A 15557-nucleotide genomic window follows, 5' to 3' on the forward strand; every position below is an offset into this window, starting at 1 on the left:
TTTCTTTCTGCGTTAAAGACCCATTAGTGGCCATCCGCTGTTATCTGCTCTTTGACATATTCCCCATTTCCTTTCTCAATTTTATTATACTGTTAATTAAAAAAGTAAAAAAAAGGTTTAATGGTAAACATAGATGTCTTTTTATGTTTAAACTATATATTTGTTTATTTTGTTTAAACAGCGAAATGAATCTTTTATAAATTATTATTATACCCCTTGCAATTTTGGGTATAATGTGTTTGACCTGTCAGTCTGTCTGAGTTTCTGTTAGTCCGTCTGTGATCTTGTCATCACAACTCCTCTAAAATTACATGGCAGAATTTCATGATACTGTGTAGATAATAAGGACATACATGGATAACATTATGTATATATGAAATGACTTACCCCACAATAGGTTTTGATTTGATAGATTTTTTGGGATACGATTGCTTTCAAGCAATCTGTATACTTATACCAGTGGCTCAGGACAATGCCCTCACATCAACCGTTTTATTCTAAACATTAAGGACCATCTCAGATTCTTGTGATTGTCTTGGTTTAACTTTCCTATAATTTTCTTTTCATAATATTCATGTTTGATATTTCCCTTGACTTATATGCGTGTTTTTAACAACACGGAAAATCAGAATCAAGCAGTATTTATATTTAGTGTTTTTATAAATTTAGAAACATGTCAGAGGGAATTCCTCAGTTGTGATAAAAATGCGAGAGTTCTCTGAATTCCGATAAATCTATTTCTGTCATATAAGAACTGAAGTGGAGTGTTACTTATATCTCACCGTTATTAAACTGATATTTGATATTGTACTTCCATAAAAAAATAGAGAACCATTTAGGTTTAATGTACATTCTTACTACAGGGTTTGTTTAGGTAATTATGCGCATGCGTATAGTTTTCTTGACTTCAAGGGGTACTAGGTTAAATGGTTGCTCTGGATTCCCCACTCGATTGATAAATTTATAACTCATGGGATCCTTTCTATGTATGTCTGCTATTGAGGGTTATTGTTGATGCATAATTTTAAATCATATGCATCATTTAAATTAAAATAAATGTAGTCCACATCGTTAAGGTTTACTTTCAACACCCCTTTAGGTGAAATGGAGTCTTCCAGATAATCGTTTTTGAGTTGTCTCCCTTGTAGTCTGTTTCCTGGCCGTTATTGAAATTCTAGACAATACTAAATAATATTTGTATATTCCGAAGGCATACTGAATGTTTTACGGAGGGGACCAACCTACCTCCCTTCCGGAAGACACTTCCGTGAATTCTGAATCAAAACAACACGTAGACAAAAATTAACTTGTTCTGTCGTTAAATGTCGTATTATATTAAAAACGATCACAATTTAAACCGAGGAATGTGTACGGAAAGGAGTCATGATCACTGACCCAAAGGAAATTAAATATTAAAAGAGTTAGGAATGGAGTTCCTCCTAGAATTAACGTAGGAAAATAGGTGATAAGATAAGAAGTGAAATACTTCTCTCACTCTGAGTCTCAGTGACTGCTGTGGAAAGTAAACTTGGAATTGATAGTACAAAAATAAAACACAATAGGCCTAAGTACATTGTTCATACACTTTTAACTGGGATTTTCTATTTTGTAACTTTTCAGATTACGTAAATTACATTTTACATGTGCAGTTGAATTTATAGTTTTGAAAATGATATTATCCAGCTACATGTATACATGTGTCAATGAAAACAATGGCAATCATATCCCCCAGAGCAATCTGTTCTTTGATTGTGTTTTAATGTCACTTTTAAGTATTTTGTGGCTGCCAGTTTTTATTGGTGGAGGAAGCTGGAGTGTCCGGTTAAAACCACCAACCTTCAATAGGAAACTGACAATCCTAGTCAATTAAGATTGGTGTCGAGTGCAACCGTACAAGTGGGGTTGTAACTCACAATCTCAGTGTTGACTGGCTAGTGATTACAGTAGTTACTACTTAGACTGTTCAGCTACCAAGCCTTACCGCCCAACCTTGCACCAAGGCCCCTCAAAAGGTTCTGAATCCACAGTATGACTTTGTACATATCAGAAGACCAGACAAGACTTTAAGGTGGTACCTAACACTACAGGGAGATAACTCTGTAAAGTCAGCTTAATGTTTTAAATTATTTTGTGTTGTAAAGGGAATAATAAGCTTCTCAATGATCAAAATTGGCGTTTGTAAAACTGCTATATAACCAGTGTAATTTTCTCACAAAACAGTTGGTTTAAAATTTTTGAAATTTTTATATTTTTGTAAGGGGGTCATAGTAAGTACATTGTCAAAATTTTATAAAAATTATAAACAAACCTAATTAATTTTAGTGAAAGTGTTAGGTACCACCTTAATATCAATACAAAAATGAGAGATACTAAATACTTTGGTTTGTTAACTATTTATATCTAAATTACACACACAAAAGTTGCATATGAGAAAAGAGTTGCATAGATTTACAACCATATTGATCAAAACTTTGACGGAGCTAATTAATTTTTTGTCCTGCCTGCAGGAAATGTTATAGGGCAACATCATATCTGTTTGTTTAAAGCATTATATTGCAGAAAGTATAAAAGCTTGTATGCTGATGCCCTATGTTCCCATCTATTCTTGATAGCTGTGGTACCATGCCAAAATCTCAACTTCAATCCCTGCTATATTATGGTCTAACTGGAAACAGTTAGGATGTACATTTATTTCTTACAATGATCAATCCCACTAGTTTTTGTTCTTGCTCAATTCCCCTGCAAAACGCTGTCCTGAAAAATTCTTGTCTTTCAGGATATCCCAGGAAGTCCTGGGATATCTTGAAAAATCCCAGCACTGGTAATTTTGTAAATCCTGAAATTTCAAGCATCCCAGGAAGTCCCATGAAGTCCTGAAATCTGTTGTCCTGATATTTCAGGAATTTTCAAGACTTTAAATTTGTTTCAGGAATTTTGGGGATATTTCAGGACTTACATTATTTGATGTACACAAATTTATCCTGATTTTTCAAGAACTCTTAGGACTTTAGATTATTAACAGGAATTACTGGGATATTTCAAGACTTCAAATACATGGGTTTCTTTTCAAAACTTAGTCTTTGTTGCAATTTTAATTCCACTTGAGTATATTTACAATTCTATTTAAGTTCCAAGAATTGTTTGTGCATAGTTAAATTTGCATATGCTCATACTGATGAAAATGTTTGGACAATACTTTGGAAAATGCAAAACTCACATACATGTATCACAAATCATGTCACATGCTACAGGCCAAAATATGAGTAACAGCACAATATTATTTTTTTTAATTAAGCATTAATATTTTCAAAGCCCAATTTAAAAGATCATGATCATACAACCATAGATGTAATACCCAAGATAATAGATTAACTGTAAACAGGTTAAATTTATATAATTGCAAGTATCTAAATAAACACACAAATAATTTTCATGCTTTAATTCTTTATCTTTGCCATGTGAGCCAGAGTGAATAAAATGTATGAATGGGACATCTGGATTCAATTTATTTTAGTGTAGACACTGGACAGGAAGTGTGAGGCCATATGCAGGGGCTCACATATTGCTAAATTATACATTTTCTGCAATTACTATTATAACTTTAAACATTAAGATGGTAAATAAACAATGAATGGATATTTTTTATATTTAATATATATATCAAATTTTCACAATAAATTTAATTTATTCAACCAGGGAACCTTTCAAAGAAAATGGAAATTTAACTCCCTTAAATAACCCCTGACACAATTAGAATTTGAACTTGGACAACAAGCAAAGATGTCTTATTCTTAACACAAAATGAATGCAGATAAATGAAAATAACTAGGTTCCAACAGTTCTATATTTTAACATTATATTAATAGTGCAGATGTTTTCTTCTGGTGACATGACTGTTTGATTTTAAGGAGCATTAATTTGATGATTACATGCATTTTGGACAATATCTTTTGGTAAGTACAAATACATTAGATTCCACCATTTTGAATATGTGCATATGACAAGAAGAGTAAAGAAAACAGTTATAGAATGTTTACATAAGATTTACTTTCATCACAATCATAAGGAATTATCAATACATTGTTATTACATATTATGAAAAAATATTTAAATAGTATAGGTATGCTTTTAATAATAACATAAAAAACTTAAACATAGAAGTGTGAGAAAACTCACATTTAGATATATCACAAACAGTTTGCTGCAATATCTCTGAAATAAGTTGCTTTAATCATTAATATACATGCTTCTGGAATACTAGTACATGTTTGGTTTTTAAAACTTTGAAATATATGATAGAGCAAGAAAGAAATGCTAAATATAATTGTCAGTCTATGATTTATGAATGCATCATTTAATGTCTTGGTCCTTAATTGCAGGGTACATTTATACACCAAATATATACATGTATGTACTCATTTAAAGAAAGAAAAAAAGCAAGTTGACTTAAACAAATCTGACATCCTAATGCATGATATTTGGTTTCTATATTTTTTTCATCAAACTTGAGATCCTGAACTTTTGTTTTGTTTCAGATTTACTGTTAAGGAACAGCAGCTCTGATTTATAAAAAAAAACCTATAGTGAGGGCCAAGATACATTTATGTGACCAGCTTAAACTAGTCAAGACAGAGGGCTTTTTGGAAAATTGGAGAGAATTGAAGATGATAACAATAGAAAAAACAGTGACTGTACTATAGAAAATAAATTTGTTTTCAAGTGATTTGATTTTGAAATGCCATCAAATGTGCTGTGAAGATAAAAAGTCAGAAGAATGAATACTGTCTTTTCATAGATTTTGTAAAGGATGAAGAGTCCATGTTATCCTTATGTTTTTTTTTTTTGGGGGGGGGCTTTTTTGTAATGTCTTGAAATATCCCAGGACATCCCAGGAGTTCTCAGGACAATATTCAAATAATTTACAGGTTAACAAGTCCTGAAAAGTTTTGAAACCTTGGACTTCTCAGGACAATCCTGGGATATTTCAGGTTTACTAGTCCTGAAAAGTCCTGAATCCCTGGGACTTCTCAGGACAACCCTGGGATATTTCAGGTTTACTTGTCCTGAAAAGTCCTGAAATGTCCCAATTGGTCCTATATTTTTAGGATCAGGATTTCCTGGGATATCCCAGGAAGTCCTGTTCCAATACTCTCCCTAAAATTCCTGAAAAGTCTTGAAATTTCATTTCAGGAAGTCCTGGGATATCCCAGGAAAATATCTCAGGAAATCCCAGGAATGTCTTAGGATATCCTAGGATATCCCAATAGATTCTTGCAAGGGTTGTTTGTAGAAAAGCAGCAAATATCCAATTTAAAATCTTTTGTTAGTCCCAACTGGAGATAAACATATGTCCTGCAAAAGTAGCTTGTTTCAATGAACAATGCAAAAAGACATTTTATGGTAGATCACTGCTTTATATGAATTATTTTGTTTGCCATTGAATTTCTGTGGTATTTCACTTAAAATTACTATGGCATACCTCTAACATTTTCAGTAGAGCATGGTCATGTACAAATCATTTAAGAATGGTTCTCAGTGAGATATTTAAGTAAGTATTTATACTTCAAAATTGAACTTTTACACTTCAGACAATAAATACTTGTTGGGTAGAACCACTTAAAATACTTAGCAACCCTCTCAATTCCTTTAGAGTAGATTTGGAACAGTTCTGATACATTTTTATTTATCGAAATATGGAGACATGGTATGACCAATCCACAAATATGTGAAAAATTACATATAACTGTATATCCTTTAGCTTGAGCAAAAAGACCATATAGTATTGAGGTAGTAATTAAAAGGTACTGTACATGTTCAAAACACATTTAAATGTGCTTTTCAGTTTAAATAAGAAAAAAAAAGTGAAAAAATCCATTGATGTCTAAATTTTTAGTTTTTCAAATGATTATTCCTTGTTTAAAGAATTACAAATTAGCATATGTATTCAAGAAACTGAACAGGCAACACTCATATTTTGAAGAATTTGTAACAAAATAAATTCTCAAATGTGCTAAAATCTCATGTGATAATAAGCTATGTATATTGTGCAATTATTTATACTAGGATACACTATTAATAGGAAAAAATACATTGAATTGTCTCCCTTATATTGCTTTGCAGCTTATTTTGTAGCTAATAGTGACTTGACTATACCGTATAGGTTTTGCTCATTGTTTAAGGCTGTATCGTGACCTATAGTTGTTAACTTCTATGTCTTTTGGTCTCTGTTAGAGAGTTATCTCATTCAGGCAATCTTAACCACATCTTATTTTTATATTTAATAAATTAACAGATCAAATATGGATGAGATATACCAAACCAATTTTTCTCTTTTTTTAAAGGAAAAAGCTAGGTATCATTTTTCAAGCAAAGATAAATGGTATTGTAGAACATCAATAAATACAGATTTTTTTCTTAGTGTTATTTCTTATGAGTTGAATGATCTAAATGTTAGAAGGTTTGCGTAAAATACCAAATATAACATCCTTAAGGGGTTTAAATTTTCTTCATTGGCGGATCAAGGGGGGGGATGTTCTGGGGGTTTTAACCCCCCTTTTTTTGGACGAGCAATGCATTTGAATGGGAGCATATAGTTGGAACCTTCCTTTACTCTGGGTTTGGAACCCCCCTTTTTAAAACGGCTGGATCCGCCCAGTGCCCTTGAAGTGCCTTATACCACTTTACCCACTTGATTATTATATAAGTTAACAGGTTAAGCACATATTTTTTGTTTGCATTTAGTAACTTCTCTGTTACGTGGATATTATTGATTATTTCATAATTATGTCTGGTGATATAAAGGTTTGCACAATCAATACTCTTACCAATTTAAATATCTGCATTCATGGTATTGATATCTGACCTATTAAAATCCTGCATAGAATAAACCTTATCTGTTTATCTAATTGTACAAAACTTGAAACAGGAGAGCAGATACAGGATTGTCAAGGTCAAATTTTTAAGTGTCTGCAACATAAGAAAGTACTAATTACTTGCATGTTATTGATATACCAGGGTTTCCCAAAATTCAGTTTATCTAAGTAAATTATAAATAGATTTCTAACAATTCCAGTTCTATAAATAGGTACTTTGCACTTCATTACATCTTGTTAACAACAGGTAACCCATTTCACTTAAAACAAACTTTTTGTAATATGGGAACATAATTTACTATAGACATGCAATGAAGATAAGATTTTGGATTTTCCCTTCTATAGAGAAAGCAGTTGTACGTGTCATTGGAATTTTCTAACCTACATCTACAGACGGATAATTTATTCAGATATACTATATGTTTGTCTTGTGACAGCTGGCTATTAGAGAAGGATATTATTATTTGCCGGTAGTTACAGATTTTCCCCTGTTATTTTCCTTGATATAATAATGGCATCTAGGAATTTAAATATGCGTGGCACGAGAGACAGAACTAAGGAATTCTTAGAGAAAGTGACAGAGGAACAAGGCGACATTAAATATGAAAGAAAGACCAGAAAAAATCCACTGGAAAAATTAAGCAAAGAAAAAAGGAAACTTCACAAACTTGAAAAGAGAAAACGAGAAACAAACAAGGAAACAGAAGTTTTTTTAGATAGTGTTAATGATATAAAAAAGAACATCGAAAATTTGAAAATGAAAGTAGAAGAGGTAAGAAAAAAACAAGGAACATTTTTCAGCGCTCCTGTACTTATAGAAAAGGATATGGCTGAACTAGAACAACTGAGTGACGTCATTTATAGTGAGTGTTATACCATACAGGCTCAAATAAAAACTCTTGAAAGAGATTCTTCGTTAAAATTTGGAACCCAAAGGAAAGTCTGTTGTATGCAGAATGAATATTTACTAAGCCAAATGAAAAAAGTGATGGATGATTTTCGATTAATGCAAACTGGCTATGTTGATAAAAGGAAAAGACAATATAGAGAAAACTGGGTGACCAGTACGGAAAAGGCACCCAGTTCAACAGAATCCGTTAAAGTTGTTGCAAATGGGATTGATCATTCTAAGAAAGGTAAATGTAAGAAATCTAAAAAGTCAGAAACTTTCACAGAGGATAAACAAACAGATGAACCTGAAGATGATTTAAATGGAAATAGTTTTAAACGGGACAAAACAAGATGGTCTGATAGATTCTTTAAAAGGAAGAAATCTAAAACAAAACTTGAGCAAGAAGAATCTCTCCAAAATGGAACTGAAAAGTCACCTTCATTAATTTTAGAAAATGGAAATGGGGTTGACAGTGAAAATAGCTTGATATATGATAGAGAAAACTCTGAAAATTCTTCCGTTTCAGTAGACAAGGAAGACATGGATAAAAATTATGGTGAAAGTACTTTAAAAAGGGAAAAATCAAGATTTTCTGATAGATTTAAGTTAAAGGGTAGGAAATCCGACAAAAAGATTGACCAAGATAAAACACCAGATGTAAAAAAATCAGAAAACACAGATTCTGAAATTGAACACACTGACACATTGAAAAGAGATAAATCAAGATTTTCTGGTAGATTTTTTAAACGAAAAATATCTGAAACAAACTCTAATGAGGAAGAGGAAGAGGTAGAGGAAGACATTGACCTAGCATTCCAAAGATATTCACAGGTAGATGATAAACAAAGCATTGATTCTGAAAATACAAATGAAGGAAGTACATTAAAGAGAGATAAAAACAGATTTTCTGGTATTTTCAAAAGACTGAAATCTAAGACTAAGTCAGATGATAATCAGCAAATATCAGAGGAAGGAAATAAAAGTGTATCCAATGAAAATTCAGACTTGGTGGATAAAGATGTGTCACAAATATCTGAAGAGGGAGATAACTCTCATGAAACCAAGATATCTTTCAAAAGGGATTCAGAAAGTTTTTCTAAGGTTGAACCACAAGAAACTATTGAATTAAAAAGTAAAGAGAGTCCCAATGGCAAGAAAACTTCAAAGGGAAGTAAATTTAAACTTCCAATTAAGGTTAGCTTTAGAAAAGAGAGATCACCACAAAAATCAATAGAAGAGAGTGAAACTAGTTTCATAGCATCAGAAAATAAAATTCAGAATTCAGATATGCTAGATGAAGAGATGGTACCTATGATAACAAGAAACAATCACAAGTCTGAAAGTTCAGGATCATGCAACACTATATTAGATTTGACCCAAAAAAATAGCTCACGACCTTTAGAGCATGAAAGATTAATCGGAACTCCAAGTGATATTTCAAATGGTGTAAATGCAGAAAAGGGCAAGAAAACAAAAAGAAAATTGTTTACTTTCAAAAAACAAAAGTCAGAATCAGCATTTAAACCAAATGGGCTACAGAGTAGTCCATTGCAAGAAACATCTGAAGACCATGAACAAGAAGAGGAATCACCATTGATTGCAAAGTACAATGAAGTCAATGTGGACTCTAAATCAAGACAAATCATTACATTAGGACCCGAAAAGACCATGGATTCAAATGGTGCAAGCAATCTAAGAAATGGAGAGACTTTTGTTATAAATATAGAAGGAAATAAATCAGAAGTTGAAACTGGTCCAATTATACGAAGGAAATCTGACGTGAGTTTCACCGATTCTGAGAAATCAATAGAATCAAGTGCTGAAGTCTCCTCCATTGATGAGAGTAATGGAAGGGGAGGTAAATCTAGATTCAATGGCATATTTCGTTCCAAAAGATCTAAATCTGAAACAATATCTGAACTGGATGAGTCGCAGCAAAAATTAATTGATACATCTCAGAATAGATTGATGGAGGAAAGAAAAGATGATCATGCTAAAGTAGAAAATGACACATCAAGGGACATTCAAATTCAGCATTTAGCAGACGGTCACATGATAGTAGATATAGAAACTGAAAAATCTAAAGAAGAATTGAAAGCTATCGAACTTCGTGAAGAAAGATTGAAAAATTTAGAACAAAATATATCTGGAATGACGGAACTTCAGAAAGAACTCCATTCTATTGTTCACAGCGGTGGAGAACAAATGGACCGTATCGAAGATTATGTGGACAATTCAAAGTACAATGTTGAGTATGGGCAAGCACAGTTGATCGAGGCAAAAAAATATCAGAGAAAGTTTCGAAAACGCAGGATAATATTAGCAACAGTAGGAGGTAGCATCATTTTGATAGTAGTAATTGTGATTTTGATAGTTGCTCTTTAGTCGGTTATATTCAAGGGATTTTTAAGTAACATATATGGCATTTAAGTGTGTAAAAAAATTAAAGTTTATTTTGAAATATTTTATGATATTTTCCCAGGCCAAAAGCAAGTTGTACTTCAAATTTAATCTCAATTTTATGAATGGAAAAGAAGGAAAAAAGTTGCATTTTAGAAAAGTGATAAAAACTGATATGATTTGCCTGTATAAAATGGGGACTGCTTACTTTTTCCCACTTTTAATGTCTTCATTTGTATGTTTTTTTTGGTATTTACATGTCTTTTGTGCATATATTGTATTCTTTTTCAAATTTTCTGTGATAGAATAGTTTTCATTTTTGTCGCGACTGCGACTTTTGTTGCAGAAAGCTCGACATAGGGATAGTGTTCCAGCTAACTTCTTAAAAGCTTTATATTTTAGAAGGTGGAAGACCTGGATGCTTCATACTTTGTATATATATGCCTCCGTGTTATGAAATTTCCATCAGTCACATGTCCAATGTCCTTGACCTGATTTTCATGGTTCAGTGACTACTTGAAAAAAAGTTAAGATTTTTTTGTAATGTTAAATTCTCTCTTATTATAAGTAATAGGATAATTATATTTGGTAAGTGTGTACCTTGCAAGGTCCTCATGCCCATCAGACAGTTTTCACTTGACCTCAACCTCATTGCATGGATCAGTGAACAAGGTTAAGTTCTGGTGGTCAAGTCCATATCTCAGATACTATAAGCAATGGGTCTAATATATTCGGTGTATGGATGGACTGTAAGGTGTACATGTCAGGTGTCATCTGACCTTGACCTCATTTTCATGGTTGAGTGGTTATATAGTATGTTTTTGTGTTTTGGTCTGTTTTTCTTATACTGTATGCAATAGGTCTACTATATTTGGTGTATGGAATGATTGTAAGGTGTATATGTCTAGCTGGTAGGTGTCATCTGACTTTGACCTCATTTTCATGGTTCAGTGGTCAAAGTTAAGTTTTTGAGTTTTGGCCTTTTTTGTAATACTATATGTTATAGGTCAACTATATTTGTTGTATGGAAATATTTTATGATCTATATGACAGTCGCACAGGTTTTATTTGACCTTGACCTCATTTTCATGGTTCATTGATAAGTGTTAAATATTTGTGTTTTGGTCTGTGTTTCTTAATTTATTAACAAAAGGTCAACTATATTTGTTGTATGGAAGAATTAGTTAGTTGTACATGTCTGTCTGGCATGGTTCATCTGACCTTGACCTCATTTTCATGGTTGATTGGTCAATGTTTAGTTTTCTTGGTTTTTGTGACAGTTGTAATAAAGCTTTATATTTAGGACTTTAAACATAAGATCAATGATAAATAAAGAAGGCGACATATTTCAGTGTGTCCACTCTTGTTTGTTGTAAGACAATGTTTTTTTTGTTGTTTTGTTTCATTTTTGAGCGTGCAATACTCATAATTTAGATTTAATTAATTAGATTTAAAAAAGATATTTTTTATTAACTTAATGATTTTGCTTATTTATTTATTTATTTAATTAATTTATTTAATTTTATTTGTCTGTTTGTTTTTTTGCAGTGAGATTGAAAATTAGGATATTTTCAAAATGCATTTATGATAACAAGAAATAATATAAACGATCTAAACATAGTTTTTTACAGGTCACAAAAAACTACAGATCGAAACCTTTTAAACAAAATCTATTCTTTATTCGATATTGTCTTTTATGTTATAGTATAAATGCATTCATTGTTTAACTCTAATTGTGTAGATTTTTTCAATGATAACAAATCAACAGTTTGTCATACACAATATCTATAATAACACTCAAAACATGAAATTACATGTTGAATTTTTATATGACTTATAAATTGAAGTTCACATAGCTATCATTTTCTGACCTTGAGAGTTAGAATGATAATAAATTATATGAAGATATCAAGTGTCAATGAAAATACATGTACTACTGAAATGATAAAGGTCAATACATGTACATAGTATTTTGCCTGTTTTAAAATGTTTCATAAGTTTTATTCTTGTTTTCTGGTCGTAAATTTAGAATTAACTTGTTTTAAATATGTCTATAAGACAACTGCAATTAATTGAAGGTCCATGATTTTGAGGGTTCGATAGGGAAGGAAAATGTTGATTTTCATATGCTAATATTTAGGGGATAATGCATTAAAAATGATTTTAAAGAAAAAACTATTTTTGACAGATGATTAAAAATAAAAGACAAAAAAACTTTGATCACTTGTGGACTCTTCTAACCCAGAAAAGTTCATTTCAGAATTTAAAAAAAAATTGTATGAAAGATAGCTGGATTTATTTTTAGTGAGTAATTACTTGTGATTTGCAAATATTACCCAGCATGAATTAGATTCTGAAACGGTGCATTTCTATAATGCCAAGTTTAATTATTGTTTTATAAAATAATTGTCAGTTATAATTTTTTCAGTAGATTTGAAATCAATTTTACAGAAATGGCAAAAATAATAGCATTATTTAATTCAAAGTCAGTTAACATGGTTAAGTGTTTTAGACTTCAGATATTTCAAACGGTAACTTGATAGCTTATCACTTTGTATGGCACATACAAGTTTCTTGTGAATGGATACTAACTATTTTATCTAAATGGGTTCTTTCTCAGAATAAAAAGAACATTGTTCAGCTTACTTGTATTTGAAAATTGATGTTAGAAAAGCATATTGGTACGTAGATAGTGTGAAAATTGTTATTTTAGTGCAATAGAATTATTTCAGATTTTTAATTTTACTGAATTTACTTGTTGTTAATGTCCATACATGTATGTATATTATAATTATTAGAATAGAGCATTTATTTTTGTACATGTTTATTTATTGCATAATCAGATAATGTTAATTACTTTTTACCAGAAAAGTGCTTTGAAAGCGAAATATTTATGAAGTAGAAGTTTCATTGTAAATTAATTGAATGTTAGAATAAGGGAGATAACTCTTGGAAATTGGGAAATAACACAGTTAAAATTTAACCTTAAAAGTGCTTTAAAGCTGATACAGAAAATGCAGTTATTTATTTTTTAATCAGATTGTGTTATATTCTTTGTTTTTTTACCAGAAAAGTGATTTAGAAGCACAAAATTTATGAAGTAGTAGTTTCACTGAAAAGTGAATGTTGGAATAAGGGAATTAACTCTAATTAGGAAATTTGGAAATAAACCAACAGCTAAGTTGTGGAAATGTAACCATAGAAATACTTTGACAATGATACAGAAATATAAAGTAATTGTTTCATTTAAAACTGAATTTTGGATTAGGGGAAATAACTCTAATTTGGAAATAAGCTTGTAAACTCAGCTGTTCAAAAAATATTTTATAATTTTTTTTATATGCATTTTTAAAATCAAAACTGTTAATTTTTGTTTTGATCAACATTAACTGCAATTAGAAATCAAACTACTGTAAATTCAGAAATTGTTGCGATGTTTTTATTATTGCGAAAAATGCAACATGGTTATATTCGCAATGATTTAAATTCACATTTTAAAATATTTCTATGAATTAAATAGGGTTTTTCTCAATATTGCAAAAAGTCAATATCACAATAATAAATACTCTCAATAATTTCAGAAATTACGGTAGTTATATTAGTAAACAGGTTTAAGGTTGAAGTCACTTTCTGCTCAATCATATTAGTACAATCAGATAACAATCACATCTCATGTACACCAAGGCATTTGACTGATTTGAGTAACATTTATACGTATTGTTAATAATGTATATTTATATAGTTGTATGTAAGAAAGTTGGTGTTTGTACACACTTTTGATTCAATCATTTACTCCATTTTTTGTGGTACAGTGTAAACTGTGTTGTATTTATTTTAAAACTGACCTAATATTTATGGGTCAATTGAGCAATTAATCTTATCAAACCAATCACTTTTGAATTTATCAATGTTGTCAGATACTGCCACATTTTTCTTGTTGTGATGCAACAATATTATGTGAAAAGGGTTTGAGTTATTTCAATTGCAGTCAAACTGAAATTTGTTGTATATATATATATATATATATGTTATGTTGTCTGACTTATGATTGCTTTTATCTTATTTTTTGTGACGTGATATAATTATAGTTTTTGAAAAATGTGATACTTTTTGTTTAACCAAAAAAATAGATCTATTTGAGTTATAATTATTTTGAATAAAAATTCTGACAATCAGTTCCAGACTCTATGTAAATAGTCATCCTAATGTACTGTTGTAAATCATGTAAATGTAGCCATTAATTCTAATAAATGGCTTTTTTAAAAGTTTGTAATGTGTTTCTGAATCTGTTAAATATGCATAAAAACTTTTTTTTAAAAACATATTCCATACATTTTTTCACTGTTAATAAGCCATTAAGTAAACAATTTTTTGCAGTCTTTTTTTTACAGACAAAATTTAGTATGATGTACATTGCCATAAATGATATTTTTCTTGTAAAATACCATTTATATCATAAATTTTACATCCACTCTAAGAGTGGGTACTTAACAGCATTTATACCTTGTCCATCTGTTTGTCCAATAATTTCATCCAGTCACACTTTTTCCTTCATATTTGGACAGCTGCTTGAACATGGTCAATTAAATAATATGAGCTTTTTTCAGATCTCTGAGACACCTACTTTCTTTTTACCATTACTGGTGCTTCAAATTTTTCAATGTGTTGAATTAACTTTTAAAAACATTTCACAATTTTCTTGTACATTTGTACTACTGAACAAGAATGACTAATATTTAGTCATCAGCTTAGCAGTGATGAGTAGTTTTTAAAAAAGATATGATGCCTTGTTGGTTCTCTAAGACTCTTCTTTCCTGTTTTTGTATTTCAATTGTATAAATGAGATGCATGCAATATTTTTGTTGTCTGTTTTACATTAAAGAACTTTAAGCCTTTCATACAATCAAACTGGATCTTGCTGCTTTAGTTATTTTAAACAACAAGTTTACATTCTAAAAAACTTCTTATTTTAACTATCAATGAAGTCATACACAGCTACTTTTACATAGGTACTATTTCTGTACTCAAAATCTGTAGTGCTGGAAATTTACTTTTAATATTCAGTACTATTTTGTTACTTTAAAATTATTGTAATATTTAGGTACCTGTTTTTTACAGTACTTAAATTCTACTTGAAATTTAGGTACTACAGATTTTTGGTTACTACCGTTACATTTTCAGCATTTTGAAAGTTTTTGTATTTCAAATTTTTTTAAATTATGATTTTCGAACATGGAATATTGTATTATTTCTGTACCAAAATATTTAGTACAAATCAAGTACTGTAAAATACAAGTACCTAAATATTACAATAATTTTAAAGTAAAGAAATAGTACTAAATATTAAAAGTAAATTTCCAGTACTACATATTTTTAGTACAGAAATAGTACCT

The 15557-nt window shown here is 30.5% G+C and overlaps 1 protein-coding gene and 1 long non-coding RNA gene across 3 annotated transcripts in view; both read left to right on the forward strand.

The window, feature by feature from the left end:
* LOC139491397 (uncharacterized) overlaps positions 1-15557 on the forward strand; it is a 43819-nt gene that overhangs the window by 19471 nt on the left and 8791 nt on the right. The window lies entirely within an intron of this gene.
* Positions 3822-4723, forward strand: LOC139491398 (uncharacterized). Its single transcript, XR_011656534.1, has 2 exons — positions 3822-3953; positions 4536-4723. It is a non-coding gene; the product is annotated as an uncharacterized lncRNA (long non-coding RNA).

This window comes from Mytilus edulis, chromosome 10 (assembly GCF_963676685.1).
Source record: "Mytilus edulis chromosome 10, xbMytEdul2.2, whole genome shotgun sequence".
In the NCBI taxonomy this organism is placed as follows: domain Eukaryota; kingdom Metazoa; phylum Mollusca; class Bivalvia; order Mytilida; family Mytilidae; genus Mytilus; species Mytilus edulis.